Raw genomic sequence first — 12066 nt, 5'->3', positions numbered from 1 at the left:
TAAAGTGTTATTATTTGTCTCTTCATTTAAAGGGGTCTGTCTTATTTCTTGCAAACTCCCCAGGTTCTTTTGAGAAATAAATGCTATAGTTACATGAAAGTGTTTTGCATAAACTGTAAGGACCTATATGCATGTTATTATTATTGAAACTTGTTCATATGTTAGAGTCATATTTATAACAAAGAGGTCCTTGCAAATTCAGAAATAGGCTTGACTAGAGTGTGAGCTCAGTTCCCGTCGGGATTTTTGTCTGTTTTATTCACTGCTGCATCCCCAGTGCCTAAAACAGTGTGTGGCATGGAGTAGTGATCAATAAATACATGTTAAATGAATGGAATATGAGATAAACACATAGATGGATAGAGATTTTCTACAATGTTCCACCAAGTTGACTTCATTTCATTTTCTTTTTTGCCTCAAGCTGGAAGCAAATAGAGTTGTGTATGGCTGGTAGGTCAGAGCTGTGAAATAGTGTTCTTATCATTCTGGACTTAGGAAGCTCATTTCTTAGAACCTAACTTTCTTTATGGTAACATTGTAAGCCTAATTAGTAATTCTACCTCATTTATTTAAGTGATAAACCAGAGACAAGCAAGAGTTTAGTGACCCAAGCATGGCTTTCAGCAGTATGATAGAAGACCCAAGTTGTTGTTCTATTTTTATATAAGAGCATTTCTAATTCCTAAATATATGACAAGCCTCCTAGTCTGTCCATGCCTCACTTGTGGTTTCTGGCAACTATGAGAATAAATTGTACACAAGGTCTAAAATAAAACATGACAGTATGCCTTAAAATTGATTCATTCTTTGGTTGCCTATTTTGCGGGAAAGGTTTTGCATAGAAATTTATGCTAATGAGTTTAATCTCCTATATAGACTTAAATTCAACTACCCACAGGTGCCTGGTACCAACTTCTTTTCTAGAGTTTCTCTGCTCTGTTTTTATCCCTAATTATCCTACCTCACATTGTTTTCCTTTTAAGGTGCTTTAGTGTTTCTGGAAGAAGATGGGGTAAAATTTCATATAAATGTGCATTTTGCTCCAGACTCGTGTTCTGGATGGATCACTTACAGTGGGAGGCAATACATGATGGTTAAGTGCTTTGTTTTTGAGGCACACAGAATCTTATTTATGATCTTAGGTGAGTTACTCAGCTTCCCTGAGCCTCAATTTCTTCATTTATAAAATAGGTATTTAAAAAACCCTGCTTCCATTGGATTGTAAGGATTAAATAAAATAATGTGTGAAAAGATGTTAGCATAGGGTTTGACAAATAAGCAAGCAGGAAATAGAGGCTGCAACTGAATATTATTATTTATTATTGTCATGTTCATCATAGATGGCTGGGCCATGGCTCTTAGCCACTGAGGTGCTATTAGCAAATGTAAGAAAAGCAAGTGAAAATGTCAAAGCAAGAGACAAGGAAAGAGAGATAGATGCCTGCAAGAAACAATCCCAGAAGCACCCCATCCAGGATATATCAGTCAGGGTTCAAACAGAGAAGTGGAACCACCTGGAGATACAGATATAGATACAGATACAGATGTATACACACATGCATATATACATATATGTGTGTGTGTAGATATATGTGCACATGTGTATATACATAGGTATACACATACATGTATGTATATATGATTTGACCTTTCACAACTGTAGGAGCTGGTTGATCAGTGTCTGCAAGGCTGCTGTCTTTGCATCTGATGCTGGAGCTTGAAGTCCAGCGGTCAGGCCATCGGGAGGGGAAGATAGAGGTCCAGTGGGAAGTGCAGAGACAAGGTGGAACCACAAGCGCAAGCTGGGCCCGACAGGGAGGACGGAGTGACACCAGTGCCTGTTCTTGTTGCCTCTGCCCTTGCTGGTGTGGCGTGGATGTCAAACTTTGGTCATGGGCCCAAACACACACTGGGCCCAGGCTCAGCCCCAGTGGCTCCTCACGCCAGATGAGCCCGCAGATAATTGGAGCTGCACATTGGCCGCTGCTTCACTTCCACCCTCTGAGGCCTGGGTGTCATTATCCACGTGGTTATCTGTTTTGAGGTGAAGACACTGAGGGGTACAGAGAGGTTATTCATTTGCTTCAAATCACACAGCTGCAAAGGGCAGAGCTGGGATCCAGAGCAGGCCTGGTTGACTTGTTGACTAATCTCTTAAACACTGCAAAGTTACAGCTGCCCCAAAAGGCAGGGAAGGAAGGCATACCTACCGCCCAGCGGTTAACATGTGGTCTCTGGTAACCTTTTTAATGAGTGAAGAATGTAGTGCTTTCATCCTTGGAGCAGGGGGTGTTCACGGATGGTGGAGTGTGGTGAAGGAGGGTGGAATGGGGGTTCAGCCTGCCCGTGTTTATTTCCTCCCGACCGCGTACTTCCTGTGTAACTCGGACAATTTACTCAACCCCTCTCAGTCTCCATTTCCTCGTCTGTTAAATGGAGATAATGAGTTCTTGAGAGATTAGGTGAGGCGTGCACATGGAAGAACCCAGAATAAATATAGCTTAATGGACATTGACCACACCTGGAACTTGCTGGGCCCCTAATTGAAGTGACTTGGAAATAGAATCATGTGACGTTCTGTTTGCCTCATCACTCTCGGGAATGCTGGAGGCCAGGGCTCTGTTCTTAGGATTGCGGAGCCGGAAATTCTCTCTGACTTTTGAGGAGGTGCTGTAGCTCATCCTGGTGGATTTCACACAGTTCATTGGCCGCCTGTGTCCACGGATCTCTCTCCTGGCCGCAGACTTTGCTCTTGCTCTTCACTAACACAACTCACTCCCGATTGTCACGAAGTTATTTTCCAGTGTCAAACTACATTTCATCTGCCAGCATTTCTGCTCACTACCTCTTTTTATTTTCCGCAGCAGGGATGGAAGGAAAATAGGTCATCTTTTTCGTTTCAAAAAAAAAGAGTAAAGTTTAGAAGTGCCCCAGACATTTACGTGATCCAGCGTTCTCTTTTCCATCCCTTTATTGAGAACCCTACTGACTTCCCTTTATATTCCAGTAAGTCTTCTTTCTTCCTGAAATATGGTATTAGAGCTGAACATAATCATAAATACCTGGCCGACTCTGGTTTGCAAGAAGGATAGTGTGTGAATTTTACCCATTGTATTCCTGTGTAGAAAACGCACATCTTTTTCTGCCCAGGTTGTGCCCCTAGATAGTCTGTCAAACAATGTCATCTTGCCAAGGGCAAGGCAGCCTCCCAGGAAGGGTGACAATGTAATTACAAGACCAAGTCCACACCCCATCCCAGAAAGTTATTTCTAACTCTTACCAATATGTTAGGCCAACAGCCTCACCTTCCGAAAGCTAATAATCATACCTCACCTATAAGCACTTATCTGTTTAATATTCATAGGACATACATCCTAGTATCATGCTAGCTTTTGCTGATTCACATTCAGCTCCTCTTCCTTCAAGACACTAAATTATTTTTAATTCCCCACTTTCTGAAAACTAGTATATAGAACATGAAATATTTATGTTAAGTAGTAATGTCAAAATTTGCTAATAACTTATTTTTAGATAAACAAATATGTATCTAAAATGCCTTCTATTTGCTCAGTGCTGTGCAAGGCACAGGGGGTGAAAGATGTGGGACCTACTTCCAAGGTCAACTTTCTAGAATCTAAATCCAGTTTATCTAACCATGGTCTGCACCACCATCCATGACCTGGATGACATAACTCCAAGGACGAAATAGCCGGCTTGCCCGATCGGTTTATTTCTTTAAGTCAATGCTTGGGCAGCATTATTATGAACCTGTATTAAGTGTTTTGTTGTCCATGTAGCACCAGTAGAGTTCCAAGTTATTGTCCAATTTAGATTTAATAATGTGGCTGAAGCAGTTCCCATTTTCTCTTCTGTGGGAGGCGGTGCAGAAGTCTGCATCGAGGATGGAAGATTGATGGGTGCAGTGAGCAGCAACTTTGCTTAATAATGAGAATGTACTTGAAGTAGCACCACTTAGCATTTCCAGAGATGTGGTTGCTTTGCTCCCCATTTATATAACTTGTCACATCCAAGAAATTGACAGAAGAAGTAGTCTGAAATAGACAGTTGGAGCACACGTCAAAATATTTTCCATCATGATCACATGGAGAATGACCAATTTCAGTTTAAGGAATTTTTGATAGCATCCTAAATCCCTTGCCGCTAAACAGAAGACAGACTAAGAAACACTAGGAAGTGAGGAACGAACTGCTTCCCATTTGTTTTCTGGTGGATGAAGAATGTTTTCACTGACTGCATGCTTTCCAAGTAGCTTCTCATAGAGCTTTCAAGGGGCAACACTGTCTAGTGGTTAAGAGCCCAGCCTTTTATCTCATCTGAGCTGCATGAACTTACTAGCTGTGTAACATGGGGTGAGTTATTCACCTTTTTGTGTCTCATCATCCTTGTCTATTGCATGGTGCTGTTGGGAAGCTTTAAATGGTTACTATTCCTTCATGTTGAATATACAAGATGTCATATAACACAGGGTAGAGAGATGAGGTATATTTTTAAAGAAGCCACTAATAGACCTGATATGATTCTTTCAACCTTTTTTTTTGGTTCTCATGGCAACCTGGTAAGGATCCATCCATGCCATGGACAAAGTGGCTGAGTTGGAGGCAGTATAACAAAATACCTAAACAGGTCATTTCTCTGGGGTCAGGAAGACCCACATTGTTTTAAGAAATTATCTTCCTTTCCCCAGTGTTCTCTTTGAATGCACACGGGCAGTCTCCCGCAGGCTATTTTGCTTCAGTGATTTTCTCATCTATAAGAGCACGCAGCTCTTTGATAGGAAGCTATTTGCAAAGGGACAGAATGTTTTTATGCAGCTGTGATGTGAGTGGTATCAAAGTTATTGACACAGTTGAAAAATAGCTTAATGTTATCTTCAAGGCTTCCGCTTTCCTGTCGGCTTGAGCCTTGGAGATGTGTATAATTGCGACTCAGTAAGACAACCTTGACACCCCTCTGCAGAGAAATGTGCCCGTTTGATACAGGCTCAAAGCGAGTTTGACAAAGAGCAGCTTTTCCCTTGGGGCAGGGTGACCATGGAGAATCTGCTAATGAAGAGTTAATGGCCTAGGAACCCCAGCTTCACTTACCAGATGGGAAGGCTTTAATCATTCCTATCCTTCCTGTCACCACCAGGACAGGCCAACAGCCTAGCCATCCAGTCAGTAATTAGAGAGAAGGTATTTCTCTACTCTCCTGAGCCGACTGTCATATTGTTAAATTTGAAAACTATTTGATGATGAATCTCACAGCTCTTTGGTTTGACTGATGAGTGGAATCAGAGCACCGCCCCACATTCGCATCTGTTCTGTGGACAGATTTGGTGGAAAATAGTTTCTGGTTTCTTTTTGAGTCGCAGACCTTTTGACCTGTGCCTTGGAGACATCCATGGGCTCTTCATTACAGGAATTACTCTCCAAAGGACAAGGTCTTCATCAGTCAGCGTCTTTGGTTGCAAACCATAGCAAGTAACTTACACGCAGATGAGCAAAACCACACTCTGTGGGAAGGCCATGGGGTGCCCACAGACCAAAGGAATAGTCAGTGCTCCAGGCTTTGAAAGGACAGAGTCCAAGGCAGCCCTGGACAGCCTGCAGCAGGAATTGCTCTGTGTTCAGGGATGCACCCTCCAATCCCTTAAAAAAACATTTCTTTTTGTCATTCTACCAAAGATTCAAATTCCCGGGAAACAATGCAGTTCCCCCTCTCTTGGCTAGGGAAGAATAGGGCACCATGCCTAACCATCTTGCCAGATATCTCCAATGGGGGAGAGATGTTTCTTAAAGAAAAACTGGGGGAATGCCGAAACCAGAAGAAGGGAGAGTGTATGCTAAGGGATGGAGCTACAGAGCTTGCTACACTGCATCCCTCAGAATAGGATCACGTGTGTGGCTGAAATGCACTGCAAAGCTCCATGTCACCTGCTCCAATTTATCTCACAGTGTTGCTGAACCTTAGGACGATGACATGTTAGCCCATTGACTGAATCCCTTCTAGTTAGAGCCCAGACGTGTGTTCCTGCTTTCTTCTAAGATGGTTGAAAGAAAAAGATGGATCAGGCAGGGTTCTTAGCTGCAACCAAGAGAAATCTGCGCTAGGTGGTTAAACAAAAGAGGAATGTACTAAAAGAACTGGGTGACTCAGAGGATCTCCAGGAGGGCCAGAAGACCAGGCTGAGAGGCTGTGTAGCCAGGGCCAATGCCCCAGGCCTACCATAGGGCAGTAGAGAGCCCCAGCGCTGCCCCTGGGCTCAGTTGCCATGTATCGCTTCACTGAGGCAGGGCTTGGACCCTAGTGCTAAACCCCTGTCACAGCTGGCCTGAAAAACAGGATTGACCCATCTCTACCTTCACCAACATGGATCCTGCAGCACCTGCTTCCTGAGTCACCAGCTTGCCCTGCAAAGTACGGTGCTGGGGCACCATTTTGGAGGAGACCAGGCGACATGACCGGGCCCCAGCTGCAGAGGGGCCTGGGAAGGCATGTTCTGGCTTCTGCCTTAGAACAGAAGGCCTCTGCCTTGGAGGAAGCATGTTCAAAGGAACAGCAAGTGTCCTTAGAAAGGCAATTGTGTGACTTTGAACTTGTGTTCATTCCACTAATGGACCACATCTCCCATACAGCACTAGTAATGAATAGATGTTAAATACATTTTGTAATAATTTTATAAACCTTATGATGATATTGCATTCTATTTTTTGTTGAAAACAAATATTGAAAATGTACCACAATTTTTTTAATCTTCTTATGACGGGGTTACAGATACACCAGTATGCTCAAAAAGTGGCAGTGATTCCAACCTGTCAGAGGTTCCTTCAATATCAAGCTGTATGAACCTTGGGCAAACTCTTACACAGCTGTATTTGAGCATTACCATCCAGGACATGGTGTAATAGTACTTAGCTGCGGACTTAATCGTGTTGATAATATTGGTATTGCTAAGTATTTTTAGGTATCAATAAACAAATGTTTCATCTAACTGGATAAGATACAACTAAGAATGATAATTATAACAATGTTCCTTTATTTATTTATTTATTTATTTATTTATTTATTTATTACTAATGAGCTTGTACAGTTCACCAGAAATGCTAAGTACACAACAGAACTTTAGGACTGGATGTTTACATTCCATGTAAGTCAGTGTTCTATTATTTCCAAAACACTGTAATTATCAAGAGATCATTACAATTGGTTCAGATAATGCTACAACACAGAGGAAAATGCAAGGTTTTGCCGTGGGTTGTCAGGGTCAGCTTCTAGGAACCAGAAGCTGGCCCTTCCCTTCCCTTCCCTTCCCTTCCGTTCCCTTCCCTTCCCTTTCGTTTCTGTTTCATTTCCTTTCTTTTCTCTTCTGTTTTCTTCTCTTCTTTTCTTTTCCAGCTTTATTGAGATATGATTGACATGGGACCAGGATTTTTGAGCAGAGTCTTGGGGCAGGGAGGGGGCATATCTGAGCAGTGAGAAGGGCACCCAGGGAAAAGGAAGACTCAGAAGTGTGGAAGTTCCTAAAGAACTGGAGACTCGCAGCTCTGGCTGGAAGGAAAAAGTTGGGTGAGGAATGACACCCTGTCAGACACCTTCCAATGTGAAAGTGGAAGCACATTCTTTTTGCTGCTGGTGATAATGCCGAGAATTTACATTTTGTGTTAATTTGACCTCATTGATATAATACCTTATTATAGAGAATCACTTAGATGTTGCCTAATTGCCTTCTTTCTCTTGCTAACCCCAATGCTGAGAAAGTCAAAAAAATGGCCTTTGTTTTGGCTGCGGCAGAGAAATCTGATTTGATATTTTGTTGTCACAGATCTTTTGCTTTCATATTTATTTGTTTTTTCCTAGGCCACCCAAGCACTTTAATTTGTATATTTCCTTTTGCATTTGTCCACATGCATATGTATTTTCCTATGCTTTCTGTAACTTTTTTTCCATTTAAATTATATAATTATCATTTTCTTTGCTTCCCCAGTGTATTCTTATTTCTAGTCTTTCACAGAAGCCCAATGTTCCATTGAGTAATCACTGGGAAATTGTTATGCTTCAGTTTTTCAATAGTTTAGATATCGTAATGGCAATTTTTGTGTATAGAACTTATTTCTTCTGTTAGATTATTTTCCTAACAGCATCTGTAACTCTTAACTTCCTGCTTGGAAAAATAAAGTTTTATGTCTTAGGGTTTTCCCTTTTTTGCCTCCCATTCTTGTATGTAAATAACCATTTCAGCATGAATTATTATGCATTTTACTTTCTCTGTATAGCAGCCTTACTAATACATCTGTCCAGACATGCTTATATAACATTGTACAGTATAAGCCCAAGAGCTTCTGCCATCAGTGTAACTGTGATATGCAGGAAGGCAGTAGCCCAGACTATGGAAGTATCGAAGAGAGATTGTGATGGTCATAAAACGACACTCTAGCCTGAAGGTCTATATCTCCTCTGTGTTGTTTCCTAGATTTATTTTCTTTAAGTTTGTATCTTTCATCACCAACTCATAACTTATCATAACTCATTCTATACCTAGTAACCCTTTAACTATTTTATTCATTTTCCTACTTCAATGACATTACTTACTATTTGATCAGTACTCTTCCCTCCTCCTTAGTGTTTGAAATTATTGTTGTTGTATTTGTACCTGCCTCCTATTTGTTAACCTTTTAAATGTTTCTCTGTACCAGTAAGTTGGTTTCTAAGGATACTGAAAGCTCTTTTTGTGCAGCATACACTGGCCATAGGACCCAGTGATGCCACTCATGGGAATTTACACTAAGAAAAGCGTTCACACCAAACATATACATGAATCTTTATAATATCTGTATTCATAATCATCAAAAACTGGAAACAACCCAAATGTCCTTCAGTAGGTGAATGGATAAACACTCTGTGGTGTATTCATACATTGGAATACTACTCAGCAATTAAAAAGGAATGACCTATTGATACACACAACAACTTGGATAAATCTCAAAATAGTTATGCCAAATGAAGTCATCTTCAAAAGGTTACATACTCTATGATTCCATTTACATGACATTCTTGAAAAGAGACTGCTCTAGAGATAGAGAACAGATCAAGGATTTCCAGGAGTTATGCGTGGGGGGAGGTTATGACTACACAGGGATGGTATGAGTTTTTGGGGGGCGATGGAACTGTTTGTGTCCTGAATGTTGTGAGGATAACAAATCTATCCAGGTGTCAACAGTCATAGAACTAACACTAAAAATGTAAATTTTATTGTATTTTAACTTAAAAAATATGAAAAGATTCCCGTTTCATCAAAGTAGTCGTAGGTCCTTTGACAAGTTATTTAACCTCTCTAAATGTCAATTTATTTACTTGTCAAGTGTAGAAAATACTCTCTACCTTGAAGAGGTGTCATAAAGATGAACTAGAATGTCATAAAGTATCTACCTGACATACAGGAAAATCTTCTTTTTCTTTTCCATGCTGATATTTCTCATTGGGAGCAGATTCTTTTTCATGATTATTATTACCTGGGCTTTTTTACAGTTATTTGTCTCTTGGGGAACAGACTGGAGGGTTTCAAGCAGAAAAGTGACCTGATCTGATGTTCATTTTTAAAATATCATTTGAGCAGCTTTGTGGGGGGGTGGTAAGGAGTGTAGGAGGGTAAGAATGGAAACATGGAGGCCAGTAAGAGGTGTCGGGGGTTGTCCAGATGAGAGATGATGGTGGCGTGGACTCGGTGGGAGCGATGGAGGGGGAGAGAAATGGGCAGGTTTGGGATTTATTTTTTTTTTGGAGGTAGAACCAACAGGCTTGATGATGGTTTGAGGAGTGAGGAAAGGTGGCTGGGGGTGTCATTTACTGAGATGAGAAACTCAAGGGAGGAGCAAACTCGAGTGTGTGGGCTGGCGTCATCATGGAAAATCAAGAATTCTGTTTGGATGTGTTAAGGAGTGGAAACCAAACAGATAATTGGGTACAGGATTCTGGAACCCAGAACCAGGTCAGCGTCGTGTCGTTCATTTCCACTGGAGGTGCCACAGTGAGTCTCCCAGGTCCGCCCCTCCAGATTAGGGTTGCAGGGGAGCTTTTAGCTGCTATTCCTTTGACCTAGCCTTGGGATTTTTAGCAAAGCACTTTTCTTTAATCCATTCCTGAGAGCAAGCACTTGTAGAAACTTCAGATTATGCTTGTATGATCCACTGCTGCCAGATTTTCTTTTTCCTTTTCCATTTAATGTGATTTAGGGAAAGGCGAACACCCAGTATTTCCAAATATCCAGCTTAGAAGTCATTTCATACTGTGTAAGATTGAAAAGTATTAATAAACTACTGAGAATACTGATGAATATGCAAATGCATGACAAAATATGCTGAGGTTATATTCAACATATTTTGTTATTTTTATTGTCCTCAAATTTCCAGTTTTGCCACAGACAAGGGAAAGAAATTCAAGATATAATTTTCCTTTTCAAGGTATAATTTTTTCTATGTTGAATTTTTTAAAGTTTTATTTACTTTTTTATACAGCAGTTTCTTATTAGTTATCTATTTTATACATATTAGTGTATATATGTCAATCCCAATCTCCCAATTCATCCCACCACCACCACCCCTCCCACCCCCGCTTTTTCCCCTTGGTGTCCATACGTTTGTTCTCTGCATCTGTGTCTCTATTTCTGCCTTGCAAACCGGTTCATCTGTACCATTTTTCTAGATTCCACATATATGCGTTAATATATGATATTTGTTTTTCTCTTTCTGACTTACTTCACTCTGTATGACAGTCTCTAGGTCCATCCACGTCTCTACAAATGACCCAATTTCGTTCCTTTTTATGGCTGAGTAATATTCCATTGTATATATGTACCACATCTTCTTTATCGTCTGTCAGTGGGCATTTAGGTTGCTTCCATAACCTGGCTATTGTAAATAGTGCTGCATTGAACATTGGGGCACGTGTGTCTTTTGGAATTATGGTTTTCTCTGGGTATATGCCCGGTAGTGGGATAAGCATCATAAGAGACTACTACAAGCAACTCTATGCCAATAAAATGGACAACCTGGAAGAAATGGACAAATTCTTAGAAAGGTATAACCTTCCAAGACTGAACCAGGAAGAAATAGAAAGTATGAACAGACCAATCACAAGTAACAAAATTGAAAATGTGATTAAAAATCTTCCAACAAACAAAAGTCCAGGACCAGATGACTTCACAGGTGAATTCTATCAAACATTTAGAGAAGAGCTAACACCCATCCTTCTCAAACTCTTCCAAAAAATTGCAGAGGAAGGAACACTCCCAAACTCATTCTACAAGACCACCATCACCCTGATACCAAAACCAGACAAAGATACTACAAAAAAAGAAAATTACAGACCAGTATCACTGATGAATATAGAAGCAAAAATCCTCAACAAAATACTAGCACACAGAATCCAACAACACATTAAAAGGATCATACACCATGATCAAGTGGGATTTATCCCAAGGATGCAAGGATTCTTCAATATACGCAAATCAGTCAATGTGATACACCACATTAACAAATTGAAGAATAAATACCATATGATCATCTCAATAGATGCAGGAAAAGCTTTTGACAAAATTCAATACCTATTTATGATAAAAAAAAACTCTCCAGAGAGTGGGCATAGAGGGAACCTACCTCAACATAATAAAGACCGTATACGATAACTACCAATTAACGATTGCCTCTGGGAAGGGAGGGACAGGGATGGAATTTGAGGGACAGTGAGGTATTGAGGAAACCTCCACTGTGTCTGCAAAAAGTTAAAATTCTGTAGAGTGGGTATTGAGTCAGTGTGTTCATCATACTCATCTATGTTTGAAATATTTTATAATTAATATTTAGTTCTTTAAACATATACATAAAAATAACTTAAAATTATAAATGAGAGACAATGCCCTTCTTCCACTCACTCCATCCTTATTAATCACCGTAAAGAGTGATCTACTGGGTTTTTCTCTCAGAAAATGTAATTACTTTGCAATAAAATGTTAATGCTATGTTCTATTCTTAAAGTCACTTGTTCCAGTGATAAAGCTATGGCTTAATA

The 12066-nt window shown here is 40.4% G+C and overlaps 1 protein-coding gene across 2 annotated transcripts in view; it reads left to right on the top strand.

Annotated features, from left to right (window-relative positions):
• DPYS (dihydropyrimidinase) overlaps positions 1–12066 on the top strand; it is an 80114-nt gene that overhangs the window by 55706 nt on the left and 12342 nt on the right. The gene's annotated exons all lie outside the window — the stretch shown is intronic.

The sequence above is a fragment of the Eschrichtius robustus genome, chromosome 17 (assembly GCF_028021215.1).
Source record: "Eschrichtius robustus isolate mEscRob2 chromosome 17, mEscRob2.pri, whole genome shotgun sequence".
In the NCBI taxonomy this organism is placed as follows: domain Eukaryota; kingdom Metazoa; phylum Chordata; class Mammalia; order Artiodactyla; family Eschrichtiidae; genus Eschrichtius; species Eschrichtius robustus.
This window is presented reverse-complemented; position numbering and strand designations above follow the sequence as displayed.